This window comes from Candoia aspera, chromosome 9 (genome assembly GCF_035149785.1).
Source record: "Candoia aspera isolate rCanAsp1 chromosome 9, rCanAsp1.hap2, whole genome shotgun sequence".
Taxonomy (NCBI): Eukaryota; Metazoa; Chordata; class Lepidosauria; order Squamata; family Boidae; genus Candoia; species Candoia aspera.
In genome coordinates, this window is record NC_086161.1 from 1,757,673 (window position 1) to 1,772,003 (window position 14,331).

General features: G+C 47.8%; 1 protein-coding gene across 4 annotated transcripts in view; it reads left to right on the plus strand.

Moving 5' to 3' along the window:
- ZBTB16 (zinc finger and BTB domain containing 16) overlaps nt 1-14,331 on the plus strand; it is a 147,437-nt gene that overhangs the window by 73,030 nt on the left and 60,076 nt on the right. The gene's annotated exons all lie outside the window — the stretch shown is intronic.

Genomic DNA, 14,331 nt, shown 5'->3' on the forward strand with positions numbered 1-14,331 from the left:
TGCGTCCCTTCGTGATCCTTGCTCCAGTTCGGAGGGACTGTACCATCTTGCCCCGGAACAGGAACAGACGTGCACCGGCACTGGAGCAGATGCAAAGGCATCCAGTGGCCTTCAGGGAGGCCCAGTCGTACAGCCTGCCCAGTTGTACGATCTGGCATATCTCGCTCCCTGATCCTGCAGACTGGGGATGCACCCACGGCTTCAGTAGGCAAAGCGATGCTTTACTGTTGCAGTTTGGTTCTTCCATGAACGCTTTGAATGTTGCAGAGGTACAGAGCCCATGACAGCCTTTCTGGAAAATGAGTGACCCTGGTTTGTTTTGAGGGGGCTTTGCAAAAGGGTGCTCTGGGGAGGTGAGAGAAGTCCAGGGCGGCTTATGGATGGACAGATGTCCTCAGTCTTCTCCAAGGCTGTGTGTGTGTGCGTGCATGCGAGTATGGCTTTGTCCTGACCACTTTCCACACGTTTGGCAAGGTTCTCTTTAAAACTGTCCCATGAAAACAGTGCACATTATGGGTAGAGGTGGCTTTGAGGTGAGACCCACAGTGCAGAATCAAAGAAGTACAAAACCCAAGGCTTCCTTGCTTTCCCATTCGTGAATCTGTTTGGGAAGCTTAAATATTTGATTGATTGATTGATTGATTGATTGATTGATTGATTGATTGATTGAATTTTGCACTGCCCAACTCTCAGCGACCCTGGGCGGTTCGCAGATAAAAATAAGAATAATTGGCATGAAAATACCTACCAGACCCATTTCAACCCCATCCGTAATAGGGATAATGGCAGAGTTTGGTATTTGATGGGCGTCTTAACCCCGGAAGAGAAGCGTTGGAAGCCGGTGTGGCTTTAATAATCCTGCAGGGAGTGTTACTTTGTGGCTTAAAAAAGGAAATAAGACATTGACACTGACATTCAGTTTAGAAGTCTGCTTTGTGATCAGTTTGAAAAAAAGAAAGCCCCCCCTCCCCCTTAATATGCTTCTGTCTGCCTGCGGAAACTGAATTATTGCCTTCTGTATGTTAAACTGCAAAGGAAATGTGTCTTGGACCAGATTTGGTGAGGAGGGGAGAGTTCTTTGGGGAATGGAGGGAGAAAACTAGAGTAAACCTGGTGGTTTTTCTTTCTTTTTTTTTTCCTGGGCAAAAGAAGAAAATGAGGGAATGGGGTAGAGAACAGGCTAAATTTAAAATTGTAATTGGCTGACTTCCACAAGCTTGCGGGTGTTTTAATGACTCATAATAACTTCATTTAAAACCAGCTGAGCAGAAAATAGATTGGAGAGGAGCCTCGAGCCATTATGGATTTCTGTGGGTTTGTTTTTTTTTTTCTCTTTTGCTTCCTTCCCCCACTTTTTTTTTCCTCTTTTTTTGACAAGCCGTTTTCGGCAGCAGCCAGCGAGGGTGCTCTGAAAACTTGGCTGTTTTTTTCTCTCTTTGAGTTGGTGGTCTGCCCAAGAGAGATTGTATAGAATCCAGGCTTTGTGTGATATTTCGTGTGTGTGCTCTGCGTATGTTTGTGTGTGTGTAGACTGATTAAAAATAGATGCCTTGAGGTATTATTTTAGCATCAGTGTGTGGAGAACGTTTTTTTTTCTTTTTCTTTGCACTTTTGATGTGGTAAATGGGACATAAATAAAATTGTTTTTGAAATGACTGAATTAATTAGGTAGTAAAGTGACGGCAGTGCATAAATTTGCTTTGCCAACTCCCCCCCCCTTTTTTTTGCGAATATATATTTACCTCCACCTACCCCCCCATCTCAATCTGCCCCTGCCCTCTTCCATAACCATTTGGATGCTCGCTGAATCATGATTGAGCTCACATTTTATTGTAATTGATTGCACACCGTGTCCTCTGGCTCGCAGAGAAAGGGAATATTTGGGGCCTGTGAAATTTTGGAGGATTGCAACGTCAGAAGATATGTGAGTTATGGAACTGTGGTTGGGCAGGGAGGCAGCTGCGAGTCACTGCTGGCCGTAACTCAGGAATGGGCCGAGGCTGCCAGAAACGTGACTGCTCTCTTTCATGTCTCTCTGGATGTAAACATGCTAAATACATTTGTAAGCCGGGGAGGAGGGGAGGCGCGCCTTGACACCCTGTCCAGTTATATGGCCCTGCTAACAAAACAGTAATCCTTAGGAAAAGAAGGGACAGAGAAAGGGGAAAGGGGCGTTCCTGAAAGAGAAAAAGTGTGTAATGCGTCTCTGTACACCCAAGTGATCCCTTTGATCCAAGGGGCCCCGAAAGAGGTGGGCAAGCAAACCGCACCCGGGTCCAGAGCCTGCCCACTGGCTTTTCTCAACCCTGGATTTGGCCTCCTGTCAGTCTGGCCCAGTTTCGCCTGTTCTGATGGGCAGCCGTGGTGCCCAGCCTCACCTAGAAAGAGGCCCAGAACCAAGGACCAGACCAGCAATCTTTGGCACACCCAGCTTGTCGTCACATGAGGATGGTCCTCTCATTTGTTCCTTGTAGGCTGTTTTCAAAAATGGAAAAGTAAAGGGAGAAGATCACTTTCTTCCCTTCTCATGAAATCAGCATCCAGCCTCGGTTCCTGGGGGCTTCATCACCAGAAGAGACTAAGGAGTTCAGGGTGACAGGTCTGCACTGTGGGCTCCCTGGTCTAGAAGAGAGGCGGGTTGACTCCCCAACGCTTTGTGCATTCTCTTTGCTGCCCACAGCCTGCCCGTGAGCCCAGGGTTGGCCAACTTTTTCAAACCAACTATCACCTTTCTCTTTGGCGAGGCATGCCAGGGACAGCCCCTCCCCAATAGTGGCTCCAGGCGAAACGGTGAGAGAAAAAATGAAGAGTGATAAATGAATTGAAAGTGAAAAGACAGTTAATTGCTGGCCAGTGCATATCATTTTTTTAAAATTTACCTATCAAAATTAACATTCTAATGCATTAACAACAATTTGGACCACCTTAACTGTTGGAATTCAGTACCAGCTCCTTCAGGAGTCATCCCCAAAGCCTCAAAGTGGCCTTCAGAGAAAAGAAAATGGGTACATTCAGAGTGTATCTTTGAGGGTCCAGTCAATTTCACTTTGGGTGATGCCAACTGCATATATCTTGCCATTTGGCCCCCTCCCCAAATCTGCAGGATCTTGTCCTGATTCCCCTTCTTGGTTGAAAGAAGGGGAATTGCAAGTTTAAAAAGTGAGACATTACACTTCAGAAACATGTAGGGGTAGCCCAGTTGCACTCAGGAGCAACGTGACCGTGTGACTTCCAACAGCTTGCCCTGAATAACTCCATAATAGGTGCACCTAGTCAGAGCACTAGGCTCTCGTTTCTGCACCACTGCCTGCTGAACAAAGAGAGCCATCAGTCCCACCCAGGAGGGAAAAGGGTACAATAACATCCAGGTGGCCTGACCCCAAGAACATTTGCTTTCTGTTTCTCGGTGTTGTCAGCCAGACCTCCGGTCTAACAAATCGTATCCTACCCACCTCCCGCAAAGCGATATTTGAGAGACTAAAGCTGCTTCCTTGCTGAATACAGTAAAATTTTCCTTATTTTCATGGTACCTGAATCAGTTGGTTTTATTTATGTGAGAAGATCTTTCCAGATGATTACTCAGCCTCATATGGGTTTGGGCCAGGATGTGATCTGCCTCAATCTGGACAGACATTAACAAAACAACTTCAGTTGTTCCAATCTGTTCCCATTAGCAGGTGTGTTGATTAGGGCCAAACTCCAAGATCCTAGAGCTGGAGTTGAAACGCCCAGATTTACAAACCGCCTGTAGGCGTCTCATCCAACTTACTCCTTCCTTTAATGTTCAGAAAACATATCTCTGCTGTTATCATTGTCATGGAAACCTATCATATCCTGTGTCTGGCAATTTATTTCCTGCCAGAAGAGCTCATCTGCTTAAACAAGGAGGAATGGCCTTGAGGTATTGTCAGTCTCCTATTCCTGCATCGAGTGACTGTCACTGCACTTGAGAGTTGAGACTTCTCCTTGTTCTGGCTAATTACTCCAGAAGATTGGAGATAAGTAAAGTTGGTAGTTATGGAGGACATCAGAATATCTCAGGCTGGGCCAGGAAGCATCAAACATCTGGCTTGTCAAGTTGCTGAAGCCAGGTCCTTTCTTCATGGGAAAAGGAAGAAAGTCCTGGAGTGCTAGGGCAAGTGAGGAATGATCCTGCTGTGACGCATGAGAGATGGTATCTTGGTAGGCGTCCTAGGGCGTGAATTATGAACAGATACAGTCCCTAGTCCTTGGTTCAAATTCCTCTACTTTTGTCAGAACACAACTCCTGGTTGTGTCAAACTGGGATTTCTTCCTCCACCTTCTCCACTTCTTTCTGTTCCTCATCATTTGCTCCTTCTCCATCTCCTTTTTTCTCTTCTACCTCATAAAATGTTAGGGATGGGCAGATGATTGAATTGGTAGGTTTATAAAGTTAATAGGCCATCATTTATCTGGCTCTGTGGAAGAGAAAACAGGTTTGTTGGTGGCATTTGTACACCTAAGCAAAGGAAGGAAAAGTGTCAAGGGCATTTTAGTGTTTAAACAGATGTTCTTTGTTGATACTCTTGATAGCAGTGGATTGACTTGGTTAAAATGGGGGCTGTTCGATGGAGTTGTTGTTGTTGTTTTTTAATTACAGAGCTAGTCTTCATTGAAAAGAGAACATGTTTGATGCACTTGGCTACATCTTGCTCCTGGCAGCATCTTCCACATATTTCAGCCATGCTCTTGACTCCTCTGTTACAAATAAATAAATAAGTCAAGGGTGGTTAGGTAGCAGTTCTGCTCAGCAGGTTGATCCCAGTTGCTCCCTCATGCAAATAACTGCATGAAACGTAATCACTGATAGTGTATTCTCAGCATTACCCATTTTCAGTTCCTCTCTAACAGCCCAAATCTTTCCACTTTCTCAGCCAGCAATTTGAATGTCATTTTTACCTGGCAGGTACAGTTTAATAATGCTCAGGAAATAACAGTAAAAACGGATTTAGCATACAGATTTCTTGCACAGCTTAAAGTGAAGAGGACAAACAAGACAACAGGAACGTTTGCGTGGAAGCAGACTGTTGTTTTGTCTTACACGTCCCTTTCCAAAACATCAGCCATAGTACTGTATAGCGTAACACTTAGTTACCGAGGGAAGGGGAGGTAGAAATCAAAGTGTGGGAAGCCAGCGAGGGATCTTTACATCCAACAGCATGTGTGACAGTTAAGGCTTCAATGCACCAAAGGCCACTGGGTAGGTGTCTTTTTTTTTTTTTTACCAGTTAGACCATTTTTACTACTTCCCGACATCAGAAGTACAACAATTTAGGGAGCAAACTTTCGCCTCCTCCATAAAGCTAGTAAAAATTGGGTGGGGATTGGAGAGCATTAGAAGGGCGTCTAAAAACAGCACCGCTGAGTTTCCGTATTTTGTGACCCTCTGAATGTTGTGCAGGAGATACAAACCAGTATGAAAAAGACTTGCTGCTCGCTTTTACTCAAAGGAGTTGATGCAGACAGACAGCAGCTGATCAATTGCCTCTGCATTTTTCAGTCTGAAATCCCAGGGGGATAGAAGGGAATCTGTGTTTCCCCCTTTAAACAAATGCAGAACATCCATGAATTCAGAAAATGATCTGTGATTGTCCAAGTGCTAACCTTTTCCTAGGAAGATTTGGCAGATGGGGTTGGATGGTTTTGTGCCCAAAACTAGAAAGTGCTTCCTATTCCACCCATTCTCCCCCCCTGCATCTCCTTTTCTGGTGTCCTTGGCTGGTTGCCCCCATGGGAAAGCAGAAGCACCTTGTCTGTTTGTGGTGTGTGGTCTCAGTCTTGTGGGGTTATGAAGTCAGAAGTGCCTTCTTTCCTCCAGAAGATGGGGACCATTTTCAGATGGAGAGCAGCTGACGCTACCAGTCCAGAGACATCATATGTCTATCCCACCTTTCTGTCCTAAGTGGATTTTCTTTGGTAAAACTACAGGATTACAAGGAAGAACACCAAGTCCAGATCCTCCTGTAAGAATCCATGAGCAGTGCAGGGCAATTGTACAGTAAAAGCTGTCTCTGGGCTCAGTTTCTGTTTCTCTGGCTGAGTTTTACGGATGAATGCCCCAGTGGCGGAATCAGATCTCAGTGCTTCACGACTCAGGATGCCATGCAAAAATGGACTCAGCTTCTGGTCTGATGATTCCTAAGTGGGGTGTGCTTTGGGCCCTTTGCAGAAAAGGTAAGAAAAAGCGGGGAAGAACCACAAGAAGACAGGAGGCCCTCTTCAAAACATTGTGTGGAGGGAGGTGAAAACTTGGTTTGCCTTGGAGACACACCAAGAACTAAACCTCTTGCATAACCAGACATGACTGTAGCGGCCACACTTCTTTTTTGCACACATCCATCCTGCTTGTCTGTCCAACTGGGTGGAACTAATTCCTCTTTCCAAGTGGCAAGGGGAGGAGATGGCCCCCTCCTCCACATACCGTATTGATTCGGTTGGAAGCACCTTCCCTCCGGCCCGCCTCTGATGCAACATGTGGAGGGAAGGCGGAGGAGGGCCGTGTGCTCAACTGTTGTGTACACTTTTTTTTTCTTCTGCAGGACAAGAAGATGTCTACATTTCACACTGCAGTTTTACAGGATGCCCATGTAATTGATTGAACCAATCAAGCCAATTAAAAAGTGGCTTGGTCTGGTATGATGCTAGGACTTTACTACTTCTAGTGGCTTGAGAGTGAGCAGAGTCAGGGTTCGATAAGCTAATGCCTTTCGTGTATTCTGCACCAGGATCTCACAAGTCTCTCTCATTAGCCATGCTGGCTGAAATTGATGGGAGCCAGAGTCTAAACTCTCTGGGGATGGGGGTCCAAGTTTCCTGGTTCCTCCATCATGTCCCTTGGCTCATTTGCATCCAGTAGAAGAGCGCTCTTAGTTAGTTGGCATGAGCTGAGTCTACAGACGAGAAGAATGAGCTGACTTCTACCAACTCCTTCTGTTACCATCTTTCATTCAAAGACGGTGCTAGGAACAATGATACAGAGTAGGTGGAACAAAGAAGGTGATTCTTCTCTTTCCATGTGGACCTTCCATGGTCTCATAACATGGCCCCAAGTCTTTATTCATTGCCTCACCCTACCACTTGGCTCATTCTTTCTTGGTGGTTGTCCTTAGCTCTTGCTTATAGAATTACTGTACCCCATGAAGCCACCAGAAGGTCCCCCACTTGCCTTTTTCTTCTGGCTTTCTTTCCTAGCTGTAAGTGCATGCAATATTGCTGATTCTCCTCATTTGAAGTGCATTGTCAAAGTGGATTTAGAGACATCTTCCCATTAACCCTAGTATTACGCCATGGTGTTTGTATACTCTTAGTATACTGCTGTCTGAATCAGCCAATGATGCATGTTATATTCTCAGCTGATCCAAGTTTGGGCTCCTGAAAGTATGCCTATGAGAAGTAGTCCTCACACAGGCAGTGAAAAAGAATATGATAGCGAATGTGACAGTTACAACAAAAAAATGGATGATGGAGATGAGCCAGGCTACTTCAGAACAGAGGGCCAAGTAGTCCATGACGTAGAGCAGGGAGGAAAACAACAGGCAGGAGGCTTTGGACATCATTTCAATATAGACAACTTGTTCCTAATCACAGCAGTTGCTGAAATTCTTTGGTGATGGCTTCTAATTTTCTTTGGTAAATCTTACTTAACTGTACTTATTGGATTTCTTGTGAGTTTGCCAAACTAGTCCATTCCTCTCTGTAGAGTGAAACTTGAGCGGGCCCCTGGCCCCCACTGTACTTAGATGCTAAAGGTCAGGGATCCTGAGCTTGCAGCAGAGGCTTACATTGATGGAGCTTGGTTTCCTCCAGCATTATCATGGAACATGCTGACTGTCATGAGCCAGGCCTGAAGTGGGAAGCCAGCCAATGGGGCTTACAGTGATGGCCATGAATTTAGATAGTTTGAAAAGAGGATGAGATAATTCCATAGAGAGCTGGGCTACCATTGGTTCTTAGCATTGGCCATATTCTGAGTCCTATATCAACGGGCAGCTGCTTTCCTGTCCAGGTTTGTGTGGTCCTAAACATATCTGGTTGACTGTGGTGTGACCCCAGATGCTGACCTGGGTTGGCCTTTGGTCTTACTCAACAGAGCTCTTGCAACTGTCCCAACAGCCCCACAGCCCAGGTGAAATGTGGTCCTCCCTGCTGTCTAGCTTCAAGTGAAGCCAATTCGGCTGGGAGCTCAGGAGACCCAGGGCCGGCTGGGCATTAACCAGTAGACCTGAGCAGCTAGTCATTGAGTTGCCAATGTAGCTGTCTTTCTGCCATCGTCATTCTCTAAGCGTGCCCAGCCCTGCAGTCACCCCCCTGGTAAAGGGGCCTGGCAGACCATCTGTATTGCATGGACAGACCTTCCTGGTTGGCACGGGATACTCGCGGAAGTGAAAAGACTGTCGTGAACCTTTTGCAGAAGAGCTGAGAAGGGGGGTCCTGAGTGTTTTTCTCCAGTCACACATGCCATAGGTGGTGGGTAAAAGCGGGGAGAGGGAACTGGAGAGCTTGGTGTTGTTCCAAAGGTCAGGCTTTCTGCAGAATCCTACTGGTATGGAAAAATCACTTGTTTTTGCCAACCTTGTCGAGTGGGGGAGGATCTGCTCAGGATCTGGTGCCAGAGGTGATCCATCTTCTCAAACACATCACAGATTCTTGGCAGCACACACGGTCCCATCCTTCCAGGGTCAGCCATCAGGAAGTCGGCTTAGACTGTAGGCAGCTTGCTAAAAATACTTCCTTTTGTCTTTTCCCTTCAACTGCCTGCACCATCCCCAGAGTTGTTTTTTGTTTGTTTGTTTGTTTTTGTTTTGTTTTTAAAAGTCCTGCTTATGTTAAAGCTGCTAATTTCAACAATGGCTTTGGTGGGGGGGAATCCAGCCACCCATTCCTGATGTATGACTTTTGAGTGTTCTGTCCTCAGTGTTCTGTGCTTTTAATAAATATCTCTCCTTGTTTTTCTGAAACCCTGGAGTCATGAGCACTGATGCTGGCTGACATTTTCCTGGTGACTCACATAGTAAAATTAACCTTGAACTATTTGCATATGCAGCCGCTGTGTTCCCTGGCTCCTCTTTTCCTCTCCCTACGCGCGCACACACACACACACACACACTTCCCAAGTCCTTTTATGCATGTGCACATTGCAAGATTTCTGGCGCAGTCCCACTTTTTGTTTTGCTGATTTGATTTAGGACAGGGCACGCGGTGGCGGGGGGGGAACGGGTGCTGGCAGGCAGGGAGCAATTTCTGCTTCAAGTACACATCTACTTGAGCGAGCAAAAGAACACCCAGTCCTCGCCTTTGGAAACTGGCAGGCCGTGCACTGTTCCCTGACTGATAAGGCGTACTGTAAATAAGACTGTACGGCTGCCGTAAGATGCCCCAGCCTGCACTCATTGTTCTTGCTGTTTTTGTGGGTCAGCTGTTCGGGTACACGCTGTACTTCCCTTATGCAATCAAGCCTGTGTATCTCGTTGGAACATTCAAGATGTTTATTTGAAAATCCCCGTTGGGTTGGGTTTTAAAAGCCTCCAGGACCATCATCTGATGGCAAAACGTTGATATTTGGGAGTTGACCTGGGTCCTGGCTCTCTTGCCAGGGCATCCCACGGGTTTAAGCGGGCACTGCCCGTCCGCCTGTGTTTCTCCAAGCCTCTCCTCCTCCGCCTTGGCCCTCTCCCCTCTCCTCCTGGCTGGTGGACGAGTCGGCCTGGGCACTTGCAAAATCTTGGGCTGCTGCTGCTGCTCGTCGCTCTTGGTTTTGGGAAGAGGGCATTAAAAGAGGCCAGTGGGCTCCACCTGAGCCTGAGCTCCACCAGACCCTTGACACACCTCCTCCCTGATGGTCTAAACAGCTGGCGGTCCTTACCCAGGACTAGCAGCATGAAATGCAAATGAATGCAGATCAGGAATGTTTCTCTAATATTCTCATCCCTGTTTAGTGTTTTGGAGCAATCTGTGATTAACTGGCTACATTTGATACTGTACATTTTATGTAAGAGAAGGTCTTGTTGAGCACAGGGGACTCGCCAGCTGCCATTGGCTTCAAAGGGCCAGTTTGGCTGCTAATGGGTGCTCCGCCCAGATGCCCGTGCGGAAGATCTGCACCGGTTGCCCATTGTAATGGTTAATTAATTTTCAGTATTAATTTTAGTTGATCTTTTGAACTTTTGGAGTTTAATGTTGCTGGCCACCCTGAGTGTTTCCTTGCATAGAATCCTGGGATATAAACTGAATCTACCCATAGAGTAAATAAAAGGTTTCACTTAACCCCCAGACCCATCACCCAGACTGTAAGCTTCGGACTCTTGAAATAATTGAAGTTGGCCCGGCATCATTCTGAGGTTCCACTCATGTCTGTCCAGCAGAAATACTGGAGAAGGACGCCCAGAAGGAGAGGGTTGCTGAACAAGCTTAAACATGCAGATATACCCCACCACAAACACACACACACACACCACACCAACACAGAGACAGAGGGAGAGCTTGGCACCTGACCCCCAATGGCCAAGGGGCCCCTGAGTGGCCAAAGAATCACTGGTCAAGCCAGGTACCCTCGTCCATGGGAGCAGCGTTTCAGACCTAGGCCAGAGGTCCTTTTGGAAGCCCTGCTGCTCATCCCTTTCCCCTGCCCATGTGCAAAGTGATTCCTCCACTCCCTAGGCAGCTGGCCCCAACCCAGCTGGGAAGTGGGGCTGCGGGGCAGTGTCTGGGGCTGCGGGTGGGTCAAGGGGAACCTCCTGATTCTTCCCCCTCAACCATCTCCCTACAAGCTGCCTTTTCGTTACCTGTTTCTGGGGCAAAACGTTCCCCAAAGAACCCCAGGTGTGACGGATGAATGGCTCTCGTTTCTCAAGTAGAACTGACCTTTCTAATTAGGACGGTAATGAAGCCGAGTTTATTATTTAAGCAGCAGGGCTGGGGCTGTGGGGGGCAGGATCCCGTTTGGCATTGGGCCCTCCCTGGGCCCTCCCTTCTCATTTTTCGGGGGGGAGCAAGGGGCCTGTCTCGGCCGCCCTCCGGGGCCCTGCTTTTGCGAACAGCCTGCCTGCCCCCTTCCCAGCCACCAGCAGCTCCTGGCCAGCCGGGGCTACCTTCTCCTCCCCCCACCAGCAGGCGTGTGACGTCAGGGTCCTGCCTCGCCTCCCCACCCCCCACCCCCCCGGCCCCAGCCCCGGCCCCGGCCCCGGATCCTGCTTTCTTTTTAGGAACCGGCCATTTGGCTTAGGTACACTTGAGTTGTTTTGAATGCAAACTTGACATGCGCCCCCCACCCCCGCAAAGCAGCCGTGAACGGCTTATGCACAGTAAACAGGCAGACTGTCTTATTGATTAACAGATGAGGCCTTTATTATCGATCAAAGCTTGGCGAGAAAATTTATCACTTTTAATTTCACTGCTGCCAAATTTTTCTGCCTCTGAGCCAGCCGTTACTGAGGCAATTTAAAGGCAGGGGACTTATTCTCGGGAGGGGAGGGGAGGCACGGGGGCATCTGCTTATTTTCATGACTTCTTTGGGTCCACCCTGCAGTGGGGTTTGGGGGGCGATGAAATGCGCCTGGGCGGGTCGCCTGGAAAGACGGACGGAGGAGTGGAGGGCTGGCGGGACGGGCACTGGAACACGATTTGTGGCCCCACTGCTCTGCCCTGCAAGAGAGCGCATTGTGAGAAGAGGGGAAGGTTTTCAGATTTCAAAAGTCTCTTCTGCAGCGTTTGCAGGAGAGGACCCAACCTACCAGCCTCTGAAAAGGAACTGAGAAACGGCACCTGAACGCTACCTGCAACGTTTTTGTACTGAATCCAGCCGTGTAACGGCCTCGTCCCCTTCCACTCTTTCCTGGCTTTTGGACTGTGTTTGTCAGCAGCTGGTTGAAGACACTGAGCAACCGTGGCGGCTAGAATAGCTTCTGCCAACCCGCGGTACTGGTGGCCAGAGGCAACGAGAGCTGAAGTCCGACGCGTTGGCATGGCATTGTGGGGTTGTGGGCTGATCTAACGCCACCGGGCTCTGTTTTTTTGGAAGAGCACCTCCTTGGACCCAGGTGCTACTCTGTGGGGAAAGAAAGGGTGGCCTGAGAGCGGCAGCCCTCCAGCCATTATTCCTCCCCAGTTTTGCTCCTTGGAGGGGATGCTGGGAGAACTCGCCGTCTTTCTCAAACCTGGGGTTCTCTGAGAAGAGCCGTCCCATCCTCAAAGTTGAAACCGCCCCCCATGTTTTAATTCCTGAGAACCATTTTTAAGCGTCCTTCCTTTCTCTTCCTTTCCCCCTTTCTAGAAGGAGACCCAAGGTGACCTGGCTGTCCCTAAATCCCGTCCGTTAGCAGCTTCTCGGAACCGATGAATCAAAACTTCCAAGTCTAACCATTGTGTTCACCGCTTGGCTGACAACCAAGGATGCCTGCCAGTGCCTCTCAAACGGGCTTTATTTTTATCTGCGAATTACTTATCTGCTATGTAGACATCCTGTGCTTGTTTCCCTTGTTAGAACAAGAGCCCTGTGAACGAACCGTTGCCTCCTATATTGGTGTGCATTTTCTAAGAAATCCCACAAATACCACACCTTAACGATAGTTGTGGAAATTATCTTTGGGTCTCGGCACACGGTGCGCCGTTCTTATCTGATAGTGCTGTAGCTGTTGTCTCAAGCCTTTTGTGTGCTGGTGGGGTGTTGTGATCATGGGAGGCGCCTTTGCAGTCATGTTGGAAGGCACTAAAAACAAGGCTGCTTACCACCCTGACATAATAATGATTTTTAACCTTCTTAATTCTCGCCGGAAATGCGTTGTTTGTTTTTCATTACATGTTTTGCAAAAGGTAATACTTTGTGTCCACATGGATACCCACACTGGCTAGATAATCTCACATCGGCTTTGCTGGATCGCATCCCCCTAGCTCAGCCAGCTTTCCCCAGCCGCTGGTTCCAGGAATTCCATAAGGGGGGTGCCTTTTCGGTCTCCTGGGTCTGGGGTCTGGGTAGCCCCCAGTTTAAGAACGCCCCAGGTTAAGGATGACCCATAGTTAAGAATGGAGCCTAGTGCAGAAAAAAAACCAAGTTAAATACAAAAATTCAAATTAAGTATACAATGGTTCAAGTTAATTACACCATAGTACTTATGCAGTATTATACAATAATACTGTTCCGGCTTACATATAAATTGGACTTAAGGACAGGCCTTGGAACGGAACTCGTTCTTAACCCAGGGACTGTGTATCTGAGGTGTCCTGCAGACAAGCGTGGGGTTCTATTCCACTCTCAAGGAGCAGGCTGGAAACGTGCAGGCCAACTGTCCAACTCTCTTCAGCCCTTGGAGACCTCAACATTATTCCCTGGCACAGACTTGGTTTCTTTTTACCCCCAGCATCTTCCTTTGTGCCACAATTCCAGTTGGGTCACTTGCCTATTTTCTCCCTGGGTTTAGGAGATTTAGAAGTCCGTGTCCTCCCCCCATGTCCCTGGAGATGCTCTGCTGAGGCCACGCCACGTGTATGGAAGGAACTTCCTCTGACCAAGCCTTGGTTTGTGTCAAATTATCTGCATGTTGATTCCAAACTCTGTATTGCGTACTGATGGCTGTTCCTTCTGTACTGTGGGCACAGCTTGGACCAGTGTTTCCCAACCTTGGCAACTTGAAGATGAGTGGACTTCAACTCCCAGAATTCCCCAGCCAACATAGCTGGCTGGGGAATTCTGGGAGTTGAACTCCAGACATCTTCAAGTTGCCAAGGTTGAGAAACACTGGCTTGGATAGTAGAATTGGCATATGCAGCCTATCAAGTTCTCCTCCACCCCAGTTCAAGTGAACTTTTTCTGCTCTTTCAGCCCTCTGGGCTTCTTGAAAGGTGTTTGAATCTGTCTGTAGCAGCCATGGACTCCTTCATGATTATAATAATACACATAGGACATTTGGACTATTTGACACCCTTTTCTTACAAATGGCATTTTGGAGGTTCTTACACTGCTGATTATTCACGGTGTCCCTTCAGAGATATTTGTGGAGTAGGGTCTTGAGCAGTGACTATTTTTAAGTAAAGTGGGTTTGTGTGTGTTTAATGCAGACTGGGGAAGGATCTCCTGTATTCCCTCCGTCCCGAGTTTAGTCCGCTGTAGCAATGCAGTCAAGAGCAGCTCTCCCGTTCCATGTCATGTAAAGGACCGGATGATCTGTTGAGGACTCTGCTGTTTTCTCCTGGACAGTCCATCTTGGCTGCCTTCAGAACCCGTCACCTCCATGAAGCAAAGTGCATGAAGTGAAGCGCAGACTTCACAGAGTTCTGCTGGAGAAAGGCTGGGAAAATGCCTGTTCCTCCTTGCCCTGC